This window comes from Podarcis vaucheri, assembly GCF_965113315.1.
Source record: "Podarcis vaucheri genome assembly, chromosome: 11".
NCBI classification, from domain to species: Eukaryota; Metazoa; Chordata; class Lepidosauria; order Squamata; family Lacertidae; genus Podarcis; species Podarcis vaucheri.
The window spans coordinates 47798227-47810860 of NC_138749.1; the positions used below are offsets into that span (position 1 = coordinate 47798227).

The window sequence follows — 12634 nt, forward strand, 5'->3', positions numbered from 1 at the left end:
ACTCTAGGACCTTGTCAGAGCCTTCACACCTTCTTCCCAAAGCCCTGCACTCCACTTACCCAGCTCTGGGAAAGCAGCATGAGGGATGGGTGGATGTCAGATGTAGCCGAGGGCCACCAAAAAGGCCTTGAGGGCCACGCATTGGACCAGTCTGATGTGAGTTATTTGGTATGACTACGCTCCACAGCAGAGCTTTCCAAACTGTGTGTTGCAACACATTAGTGTGTCGGCTGCAGTGTGTAGGTTTGTCGCATGAACACTTCCCTTGCTTCTCACGGGGTTGGAAAGGGGTTAGTTTAACCTCCGGTTTGCTAGCAAAACTGAATTAATGTTTCACGAAATGATGCATGTCTAAAAAGTGTGTTAACAACATGAAACATCTGGAAAGCTCTGTGCAGCATGTGCTCATATTATTAGCGTAAGGAGTTATAAAGGGACTCTTGAACAATGGATGTGAAGCGATGTGCTAGTTGTCATAAAATACTTTCTTAGAGTCACCTTTGATGAAACACATCTTTAAAGCCCTAAACGGCCTCAGCCCACTATAACTGAAGGAGTGTCTCCACCTCCATCGTTCAGCCCAGACACTGAGGTCCAGCTCCAAGGGCCTTCTGGCAGTTCCCTTCCTGTGAGAAGTGAGGTTACAGAGAACCAGGCAGAGGGCCTTCTAGGTAGTGCTGCCCACCCTGTGGAACGCCCTCACGTCAGATGTCAAGGAAATAAATGACTACCTGACTTTTAGAAGACATCTGAAGGCAACCCTGTTTAGGGAAGTTTTTAATGTCTGATGTTTTATCGTGTTTTTAATCTTCTGTTGGGAGCTGCTCAGAGCGACTGGGGTGGGGCCTGGCCAAATGGATGGGGTATAAATAAAGAAATGCATTATTATTATTGTTGTTGTTGTTGTTGTTGTTGCTGTTGTTGTTGTTGCTGTTGTTGTTTTAGAACCAGGGTTTCCAATCCAGACTGGAACTCTAGCAGAGAAAATTGGGCTTGACCACTTGCTCCTGCTGTAGTCCTGATATTGATCGAGTGTCAAGGATTGGCTGGATGAGGAGGAGTGGTGGAATCTCCCTAACCAAGACCACCACCCCCCGGGAAAGCATGGAGGAAGAGGATTTGGATCCTGGATCCTGGTGGTGGGAAACCGGCCACACCCCAGATGAGGGAATGATCTGGAAAGTACTGGAGGCTGGGAGCTTGAGGGACAGCAAAGAGGCAGAAACAGGAATCAGACTTCTCCCACAGAGCCACTCTGACAGCTTGCAGCCCCCTGCACTCCCAGAATGAGGCATTTTTTTGCATGTTACTGAGCCGAGAGCCAGGCAGACACAGAGAGGGTCCTTCAGAGTACACCACAGCAGAAGAACACAGAGGAAGGGTCCTGACACCCAGGGCTAGGTAGTGAAGGTGGAGCTACAAACCAGTCCGGACAACTGCTTTATTAAGACACGAGCAACCATTAGAAGTCTTTGTGTGTTCTATGTTCTGTTTCCTTAATAAAGAAACTAACGGTAGGTAGGCCAAGTCTCTCTCTCTCTCTCTCTCTCTCTCTCTCTCTCTCTCTCTGTCTGTCTCTCTGACCTGTGAACAACCTGCTCTCCTTGTTGGCGGTGCAAGTGAAAGTTTATTTCTAATGCAAAAAGCAAGTGCAGACGAAAGGATTAAAGCCCCTCCCTCCCCATTCTGGGGTCCCAATTACGATGAGCCCCACTTCCTCGCCAACACCTATATTGACTATTTAAAAATCTTTCACACTTCTGCTAATTGCACAATGACATTTCTTCTACTTTGACCTTTCTTTAAGAGGTGAAACCTTCTGAGATAGGAGATGGTAAATCATGCTAGAATGTCAAGCTCTTTGTGATTATGATCCATCACTGTAGAAGTTCCGAGTTCAGGGTGGGAAATGACTAATTTCTGGAGTGCTTATCTAACATCAGATCCTAACGCTGAAGCTTGTTGATACTTAATCATGCATCAGCCGTGAATGTGGGCTGCAAACACAACCACTAAGCCTCTATCTGCCTCGTTTCTGTATTTTAAAGAGGCTTCCAGCTGGCTTTCCTTCAAGAGCTTAAAGGGTAAAAGGCGAGCACATCACACAATTTTTCCAAAGGAGCCCAGAAGAGCTGGTTTGCCAAAGACACAGTCCCTGATTGCCAATCGCGCTTCGAAGTTCTAATCAGATTGGACTTTCGCGTTGTGAATAGCTCTGTGAAGATTCCCACAGGGCACGGTGCTTAGCATCTTTTCATCTTCGAATACACATTTCCCCCCCTCCCAGAGCTCATCTAAATGCCATCTTTGTATCATACTTCTGCCAAGAGCAATCAGATTTATTGCTCCTTAACGTCATTTAAATAATTTATTTAGCTGGGTTTCATCTTTCCTCAGACACCGACAAGGGACCTGGAATCAGCCCCAAATAAAGCTTCTCAGGTGCAGTAGCTACTTGGAACAGGAAAACATCAAAACCAAAAACAGTGATTTAATTAAGAAACCCTTTGGTAAACTCATTAGTTCTCAATAGGCAGGACCAGGCAGATCTAATTGATGAGCCAGTATCTGGGAAGAGCTACAGCTCAGAGGTAAGACCACCAACAAAGGGAAGTACCATCACCTGGGGGTCCTAGGTTTATGTTCCTTAGGGACAGGACCATAGCTCAGTGGTAGAACATCTGCTTTGCATGAAGAAGGTTTCAAGTTCAATTCCTGGCTTCTCAGAGTAGAACTGGGAGAGACTCTCCATCTGAAAACTTGTAGAGCTGCTTCTGGTCAGTGTAGACAGTACTGAGCAAGATGAACCAAAGGTCTCTGTACTGAGCAAGATGAACCAAAGGTCTCTGTACTGAGCAAGATGAACCAAAGGTCTCACTCAGCATAAGGCAGCTTTCTATGTTCATGAAGCATGTTCTTTTCAGGCAGAAATTCTCAGGATCGGTTCCTAGTGTGTGTCCAGTCAAAAGGCTGTCAGATTGTACAGATTGTACAGTCCACTTGTAACAAAACAGCAGGCCTTATACACTTGTAACAAAACAGCAGGCCTGGATGATAGCAGACCTTGGGAAGTTAATGTTGATCAGAATAGACAATACTGAGCTAGATGTATGTTTGTGAGGTCATGCCATTATTACTATGACCACAGTGCTATCAGGCCACATTGGCAATCAGTAGTGAATGGTGCAATGGGATAGCAGCACTCACCTCAACTTTCAATAGCTGTCCTTACTGCTTACTGCAGCAAGGGAATAGGAAGGTCAGTTGCAAACACACCACCAGCAGCATTGATCTGGCTTAGCTGGTGCATTTGCACCGTGTTGACCTCTCCATTGCCTTGCCCCTCACCCTCCCCAACCTGGTGGGCACCAGTGACATCAGGTGAGTGCCACCGTCTCCCTGTCAGCTGCTACTGCAAGATACTGGATGTAAGAAAGAAGAATGAAGAAGTATCCTGTTCTGTGGAGTGACATAACCAAAATCCAAATGTCCACATTTTTATACATCCTTGAGTCTTATCAACTGAAACTCATTCAACACACAACATGACTGCTCTGGACCCCTGCTGAGATCCATCTGCTGTAACAGTGGAGTCAAGGTCCCAGCAGATGCGGGTGATATTATCCACAAAGTGCTTTGCAAACAAGTCACAGCCAGCTATCAGTTCTGTCAACCTCCTTCAGGCCAGACCGTAAAAGGCCCCACCTGGAAAAGCTCTGCGGGATGGCGCAATGAGAATGCAATAGAAGCCACAAAGTATGCCTTCTTTGCTGCCTTCACTGCCGCTAGGTAGGTTCAATAATGAACCATTGTTCAGTTGCATTTGACTGGCATTTTCATCTACTCACATTCAAGCTGTTTGTTTCCTTGCCCAGGGAGCCAAAAAGGCACCACGAAGTGGGAAAGGGTCTCAGGGGCAATCATGTCAGTAGCCCAAGTTATTCAGAATTCCCAGAAGTTGATCAGGGCTTCAACAGGCCAGTCTATCAGCCAGAAAATCCCCAGAACCATTTGAAACCCATTGGATCCATCAGCCTCCGAGGGCAGGCCATCCTCAGAAGTCCCCCACCTCTATAGAGGGGGAAAGGTGCTGAAAGCTGGCTTCATTAGCTACGAACCCCAGAATCTGGGATCCTCTCGAAAATGGTGCCAAAGTTTATTCACACCTGGGTTTGAGTGGGTATTGCTCCATTTGTGGGGCACTGCAAAATACAGGGTTTTTGCTGCAAAACTTTTGCAAAACTTTGGCACCAGTATGGAGTAAATTGGACAACGTTGGGTTTGGAGGCATTAGCTACATTTTGATGTATCAATTACTCCATTTGTGGGATGCTGCAAAACGTGGAGGTTTTGCTGTAATACGATTGCAAAACTTTGACACCCATTTCATGGGGATCCCAGATTTTGTGGTTCATAGTTAATTAAGCTCTGAAAGCCTCAATCTCAGCAGGAAGTGATCTGACCATGACTGGATATTGACTGATGTCAATATCCTCCATTTTCAGAACCACCTCTTCCTGCCTAGTTGATAAAGCAAAGTCCAGAGTGTGGCCTGCCTCATGCACTGGGCTGGTGACATGTTGGGACGGTCCCATGGTTGTCATGGCAGCCATGAAGTCCTGAGCCAATGTGGTGTAGTGGTTAGGAGCGGTAGACTCGTAATCTGGTGAACCGGGTTCGCGTCTCCGCTCCTCCACATGCAGCTGCTGGGTGACCTTGGGCCAGTCACACTTCTTTGAAGTCTCTCAGCCCCACTCACCTCACAGAGTGTTTGTTGTTGGGGAGGAAGGGAAAGGAGAATGTTAGCCGCTTTGAGACTCCTTCGGGTAGTGGTAAAGCGGGATATCAAATCCAAACTCTTCTTCTACCCCAGAGCCAGTTGCCTCAGCATGAATATTGAAGTGCCCCCAAACCAGCAGTCTGGGAGGCCTCAACACTGCCTCTGAGACCAGCTCTGTCAGCTCAAGCAGGAAGAATACTAGGCAGCGAGGCGGACAGCAAACCAGCAGAATCCCTAATCTGTCCCAACTGCCCAATGCCAGGAATGTGAGGCTGTAGACATTGTGAATGTTATGTTCTTTCTTTGGGGAAAATAAATTAGTCATTTCAGCATGGCCACAAGCCTTCTCTAGCAGGGGCACTTGGAACAGCCAGTATGGGATGAGATGCAGGGAAAATTAAAAGAGTCCAGGGCAGGAAGCCAGAAGAGAAAATTTTCCATAACTAGCAGCTCCCACAAGGCTTAACCACAGTAGCTACCAAAGGATGCTGCCTTATAAACTGCTCCTTCTAACTCAAACTCTTTCCACAGCCCCTTATTTAACATAGTTTTAAGTGATATGAGCTTCCTTTCCCTTGCTGTCCCATAACCTCAATAAAACATGAATTATCTCATTTCACTTCCTACAGCATCTGCTTCCCAATTGCGCAGTTATGTAAACGTTGGCTGTAGTGTGTATTCTCTTTACAACACATGAAGACTCTGGGTTGCTTTCCAGGTTTGCCTTTTATAAATGGCAAAAGGATTTACATTTCTTACCATTTAATAATATGCAATGGCCCCAGGCAGCAGTAACTGGACTTGTTGTGGCTTGCTATTCTAAAAAAAAAATCTGTTATTTTCCTTCAAGATAATCCTAATGTACACCATTGTCATTTCCTGTTAAAGGCATCCATATTTAAACTGCTGTTCTTCTAGATGACATTTGAGTCTCAAAATGCAAAGCGCCTTTTGTTACTTGGTAAGAATTCTTGCACGGCATTAGAATAAATAGAATATCTCAAAGAGGAATTAAATGAGCGTCATTTGTGGTCCTTGGCACATCAGCAGAAGATGCTTGTAATATATGTTTGATTACACTTTCACAGTGAAAATATCTGCTTGTTTTGATTCGAAATGTTTGGCACTGTGCCTTATTCTTAGAATATGCTTCATGGCCCAATGCTATGAACAATGGACTTGAAGCAATGATCTACAGAAGCTGGCATAAGGGTCTTAGCATGGTGCTTAGTGTTGCATAGTGATTAGCCATCCTCTCAACTCAGATCAGTCTAGAGTCCTACTATGTGAGTCCTTTCTCCCTATACCCTGTTTCAAATTCTGCTCAAAATACTATGTGTTGCTTAATACACAGAATCTTAACACTTGCACATACATATTTAACAGGAACAGCTGATACTTTTATGAGACATGGGACAATGAATCCTTTGAGATACAGTGGTACCTCGGGTTACATACGCTTCAGGTTACAGACTCCACCAACCCAGAAATAGTACCTCGGGTTAAGAACTTTGCTTCAGGATGAGAACAGAAATTGTGCTCCGGCGGCGCAGCGGCAGCAGGAGGCCCCATTAGCTAAAGTGGTGCTTCAGGTTAAGAACAGTTTCAGGTTAAGAACGGACCTCCGGAACGAATTAAGTACTTAACTCAAGGTACCACTGTATAGATATGTATTTTCTTCCGGGGTGGAGTGGGGTGGTGGTGTCAAAATGGACTTTTGACTCCAGCTGGAGGTGAATGTCTATCATGATGCCTTCCGACCTAAATAACCTATGTCTGAAGTGTACTATGACATTTGAAGAATCTCTGATGTGCACAAAGGATGTCGTACAAGAGAGATGGAGAACCAGTGGACTTCCAGATGCTGTTGAACTCCAACTCTCATCATCCTTGAACATTGACCATGCTGTCTGAGTCTGAAATTCAGCAACACTCAAAGGGCCACAGTGTGCGGCAGCAGAGAAACCAACCCACATGGCAGGTTGCCTGGAATGGACAAGACAAGAGAAAAATCTTACCATCCATTTTTATTCAATATTCACAGAGAGAGGCTTGGGAATGTGGCCTCTCGGAATAATGGTGTTGCTTAGAGTGAGTCTCCACCCCTCCTTTTCTCCCATTATACGTCATCACTATGAGTGCTAAGATCCCAGGTTCAGTTTCCAGTTAAAGGACCCCTAGTAGCAAGGGTGGGAGAAACCCTTCATCAGGCCTTGGAGAGCATATGCCAGTCAGAGCAGACAATATTGGCCTACATGAAATCAACTACAGTGGTACCTCGCAAGACGAACGCCTCGCAAGACGGAAAACCCGCTAGACGAAAGGGTTTTCTGTTTTGGAGGCGCTTTGCAAGACGAATTTCCCTATGGGCTTGCTTCGCAAGACGACAGCCCATAGGGAAATATCCGGGACAGTGGGGAAGCGCAGAGCGTCTTCTCCACTGTCCTCGGACCTCCTCCGAAGCCGGGCGGTGGGGCGGGAACGCCTCCTCCCGCCGCGGGCTTCGGAACGCTGCTCCGAAGCCGGGTGGCGGAAACACCTTCTGAAGGCGGGCGGGGGGCGAAAGTCTTTGTCCCCCCTGCCTGCCTTCCCAGGGGCTTTTAAATCGCCCCGGACAGTGGAGAAGTCCTCCGCTGTCCCAGGGTTTTTTAAAATGCTGGGGGCGGGAAGAAAAGCCCTTCTCTCCCCCCCGCCCGCCTTCAGAAGAGGTCCGGGGACAGACTGTCCCCGGACCTGGTCTGAAGGCGGTTTCCCTAGGAACGCATTAATTGATTTTCAATGCATTCCTATGGGAAACCGTGCATCGCAAGACGAAAAACTCGCAAGAAGAAGAGACTTGCGGAATGAATTAATTTCGTCTTGCGAGGCACCACTGTATCTGATTATGCTCAGCACCTTTACGTAAGTACAGAATATGATGTGAGAGTGTGTTGTGGTAAGTCAGGCTGCTATCTAACCCCATCTCTCATGAGAGTAAGCCCATTGAATTCAATAGGAATTACTTCTGAGTAATCATAGTTTAGGGTCGCTGTGTTAATAACTTCAGTCCAGTGAGCTGTGCTCCAGGTCCACACAGTAGCTGATTCTCTGCGGCCGGCAAGCTTTAAACAGCAAAATGTCAACATGAAATACAATTCACTTTTCTCCTTGTTGACCCATTTGGGCATTAGAACGAAAGCTAGTTGTTTATAACCCAAGTCAACTGATGGGCTACAATTATTGCATTAACAAAAAACTTCCTCCCTAGCAAGATTAATGTTGAGCCTGCTGATTAGCTTGTATTAGGAAATTAAAATATATTTAAAATAGAAGAGGAGGACATACTGATAACGCCCTGGGAGAATTTAGTAGCTTTAAAAAATCAATAGGACAGAACATTTCCTTTGTTTGCAATGGGATTTCAGTTAAGAGGACAGTCAAATCAAGTTCTGCACAGTATCTTTGACTGGGGAAGTTATCTGTGGAACACTGATTAGTTTCGAGTACCTATTTCTGTCCTCACTTAACTTCTTCAGTCAATGTTGATTATCAGTCCACATCCCGACAACTTTCTAATTGCATGTTAAAAAATACCGCTGCCTAACTTGACCACTTAACTTGCGGCGATGCTGCTTCATAATATGGTAGTACAAAACTTTTCAGCCCGTGCTTCCAACATGGATTTAAGGAAAACGCATTGTATGTAATTTCAGAAAAGGCAAAAAATGAAATATAAGCCTTCTTCTGGCGATATGATTCAACATCACCCATTTCAGAGGGCCCAAGGAGAAGGTGATGACAGAGGACGAGATGGTTGGACAGTATTCTCGAAGCTACCAGCATGAGTTTGACCAAACTGCGGGAGGCAGTGGAATACAGGAGTGCCTGACGTGCTCTGGTCCATGGGGTCACGAAGAGTTGGACACGACTAAACAACAAAAACAAACACTCAAGGCTCTAAAAAACATGGATTGTTCCATTGGTTCTGAAAGTCCCCCAATTCTGACAGTCACCATCCATAAGAATACAAGAGAAGCTTGCTGGAACCAGCCAATGACCCATCTTAGTGCAGCATACTATTCTCACAGTGGCCAACCATATGCCTGTGGGAAGCCTGCCCCAGCACTCTGCTTGCCCCTACTGCCCCCTCACAAGATCATTTCATCTGCTGAAGAGGGCTCTGCTTGAACTCTTACCAAGGATGGTTCCCAAATCCCTCACATCTCTGTTTCTCACCTGATTTGGGACATCCAAATTACCTTGCCTTGTTTCCAATATGGATGCAAGGCGAGCGTTGTGAGTTACCAAGGTCTGCAGTCATCATTTCCATTGTTTTGTTTTTATTGATTTCAGAATCCTGTTCAGAGCGTTGTGTGCACATGGCTTGCTCCTGCTCTCATTCCTCAGTCTATCATCGTCTTCCCACTCCTCTGCATTCCTGATACGCATGCAGTTTGCTACAGATTTCAGTTCCCTGTGTTCATTATTGTCTTCCCTTCCCCAAACTCTCCATCACTGATATGAATGCGTACATTGATAAAGCACTTCAAAAACTGATGTGATCATAATTACAGCTGGATCAAGATTCTTGTGTGTTTTACCAATGGACAGAAGTGTGTGTGTGTTGGCATTTCAGAAGCAATGGGAATAAATTGAGGCAAGGCATGAAAATGGGGAGGAGATAGAAATAAATAACCTTCCCCACTTTAGTAATCTCCAAGTCATTCTGACCTGAGTCCAACCTGCCTTGCAATTTTGCACTGACTCATAACTGGTTTGTTGTTTTACCAATACACAGGAATCTGTGTGTGCTGTGTATCACCAACCTATGCAGTCTTTATAGTTACCATTGTTGACATTTCAAAAGCAAGGAGGGATGGGGAAAAACCCATTTCACTTCAGTGTATCTGCCTGTACCTTTCTTAAATTAGAAAAGAAAATATGAAAAGTGGGGGAAGGGATTGTAAATTAACTCCCCCACTTGGGTGTTCAGCACCCAAATTTGGCATTAGATCTAAATAGTACTAGCCCTCTCATCTGCCACTTTCACTCTTTCTCACCTCTTCCTGCATTTTCACAAACTTATCAAGCTTTTAGGGTAGAGGAGGGAAAACAGCAGCCACCTCTAAAGCTAAAGGCTTTAAGCTCTCCCTGCTGACATGAACTCCAAGTGTTGTTTTTTATTCTTTCTGACTTATTGACCAGAAGGATTTTTTTAAAAAAATGAATATAGACTTAAGCTGACAGCTGTTGCTTCACCTTTCAGTGAAGATTCCTGAATGTGCTAAGAGCTTGCATTGCTTATTCCGGTAAGTGTTCAAACTATTTATATTAGCACTATAGTAGTAACAGCAGCAGCAGAATCTACTGGCTGCAGACAGCTCTCCCATAGGGCCAACACTACTGAAAGGGAAGGTCTCGACAGACTTTTTTTAAAATTGGGTTTTATAAACAGGAATATTGTTACAGAAATAAGTATACCAAGTTTTCTCATGTCATTTGTATATCACAAAAATAGCATAATAAATGTGGAAAAATATCTACAACATATGTTTCATCATTAGGGGTCAATATATAAGTTCTTGGTTCATGAATTGGTTTAAACAATTAGGAAGAAGAAGAACAAAGGGGGGAAGAGGGGGGAGTGGGGTGGGGGTGGGGTGTTTATGCTACTTAGTGGGTGTGAGGGGTTGTGTCAGTGTTACTTGTATGGGTTCTCTTACTGCTCACTTGTATTTCCTTGTGGTGAGAGAGGTTGGGGGTGGCTTAGAGTGTGGTTGGTTGTCTGTAGTGAGAATTGTTTTTGTGTGTGAGCAGGGTGTGAGTGTGTATTTTTGAATCAGGTTAGCCAGATTGATTCATATGCTATCGGCAGATTCTTCTTGTTGTCTTGTTGTCTTGTGTATGTGATAAAGGGGAACCAAACCAGAGTGAAGGTGTCTTCTTCTATTTTCCCCCGTGTCAGTTTCAGTTTATTGGTTAGTTTTTCTAATAAGGCTGTTTCCCATACTATTTGATACCATTGGTCATCTGAAGACTTTGAAAGGCTGGCGAGACTGTCAGGAGTCTTGCCAGCCTTTTTAAGTCTTCAGATGACTTTTCTCCTTTGTGGAGACAGCATTTTGCAAACACCGTCAGCATGGCCCATTGGGAGCTCTCCAGGGTCCTGATTCATGAGACAGATAATCGCTATCGCCTCTCAGAAGCTCACCAAGATCTCACATAACAAGATAATAATTAATTATGAGTTAAAGGGGTTTGGGGGAGAATTAAAGCTGGTTCTATATGAGGATATGACTTATGTCAGTTAAAGATGGGGAGCTGGTGAGAGAAGATAATCAAAGGAAGTGCTCAGATACAGGATGAATTCCTTTGAAGAAAAGCCATGGTAGAATTGACTAGGGAGGTAGAGAACAGTGTCTTCCTTCCCTGCCATTTCATAGCTCAAACTGCTTCCAAAAGATATTAGGTTTTGACTTCAGACTCATCATCTGGTCATTGATTTCCACAGATGTTTGCTACTTCTGTGAAAATATGGAGAGAGCGAGACAAGAAGGGAAGGGATTGAAACCAATTATGCTTCTGAGGAGCTGAGAGAACAATGGCAAAAAATGTTATTGGGGGCATAATAATAATAATAATAATAATAATAATAATAATTTATTATTTGTACCCTGCCCATCTGGCTGGGTTTCCCCAGCCACTCTGGGCGGCTTCCATAGAAACCAAAAAACACTAAAATATCATACATTAAAAACTTCCCTGAACAGGGCTGCCTTAAGATGTCTTCTGAATGTCAGGTAGTTGTTTATCGTTTTGACATCTGATGGGAGGGCGTTCCACAGACAGAATAGACAGAAGCAGGGGATACTTTCCCCACTGAGAAGAGTGAAATTGTCTATTTAAATTATCTGGAAAACTAGACATTGGTCAATCCCTAAATGTATGCCTTTCCTCATCTTGTTTTCTCTCAAGATATTTTGGTGCCTCGAGACAGAAGCCATCTTCTATTCCATGAACCAAACTGCCTGTGAAAACCTATGACACTGTTGATGGGACAGTGTCTTCTCTGCATCTGAGGAGAAGCTTACAGTTCAGGGCAGGTCACATGGCATACATAGCTATGTCCTCAAGCTTATCACTACCAAATGTGTTATGCGAGACTGCCTCACTTTGCTGAAGAGCATGGCTGGCCCTGTTCCCTCTTTTCTGGCATTGAAATAAATATTTGGAGAAAATTTTCAAGGAAATCCTCCCACTTTAATTTTGCTTGCAAAAAAGTTATATTTATATTAACAGTCTATTTTAACCTTCCATTCTCAGTTATGAGTGCCGTTACATTTTTATGTTTTCTTGGAGAGGTTCAGGAATATTGAGTTCAGCACAATATTTGGTAGGCCTTTTCTTATTCTGCTCTTGACAGCTTGCATTCACATATGAAATTTAACTGTCTTAGTCAATGTCACCTGGCTAAGTGATAGTGTCCTGAAGAGTTCATTGTTTCAAGAAGAAGCCCTCAGAAAACCTCTAGAGCTGACCAAAAGGTCACATAGATCCCACCTGCTGTCTTCCAGAGCTAAAGAAGCAATGACAGAGCCTTCAGAGGCACGAAAATGAAGTTTTGGCTTGCTTTTTTTTAAAGAAACTTAGTATGCCTCAAAGAAATGAGATTTTATTATTCACGAATAGCAAAGGTATTGCCAGTTGTATGCAATTTGACACTGTATACAACCTGAAGTAGTGACACGGTGAAATAGAATTCCACTGACTTTATTATTCTGTTTGAGGGGAAATGGAAATCTATGATTCATAAGGAACTACTAACATTTATTCTAACTGTAGCAAGACTCATTGTAGCCAAGAACTGGAAGAGCA

At 44.2% G+C, this 12634-nt stretch overlaps 1 long non-coding RNA gene across 2 annotated transcripts in view; it reads left to right on the top strand.

Moving 5' to 3' along the window:
- The window catches only part of LOC309514510, a 58183-nt gene extending 46287 nt beyond the window's left edge, over positions 1-11896 (top strand). The window contains exon 5 of one of the 2 annotated variants that reach the window (XR_014212026.1): positions 11735-11896. This is a non-coding gene — a long non-coding RNA (uncharacterized lncRNA). Of the gene's footprint in view, positions 1-945; positions 1505-11734 lie in introns of those variants that run through there. The other variant, XR_014212027.1, reaches the window with a different exon arrangement.
- Positions 11897-12634: the final 738 nt, after the last annotated feature.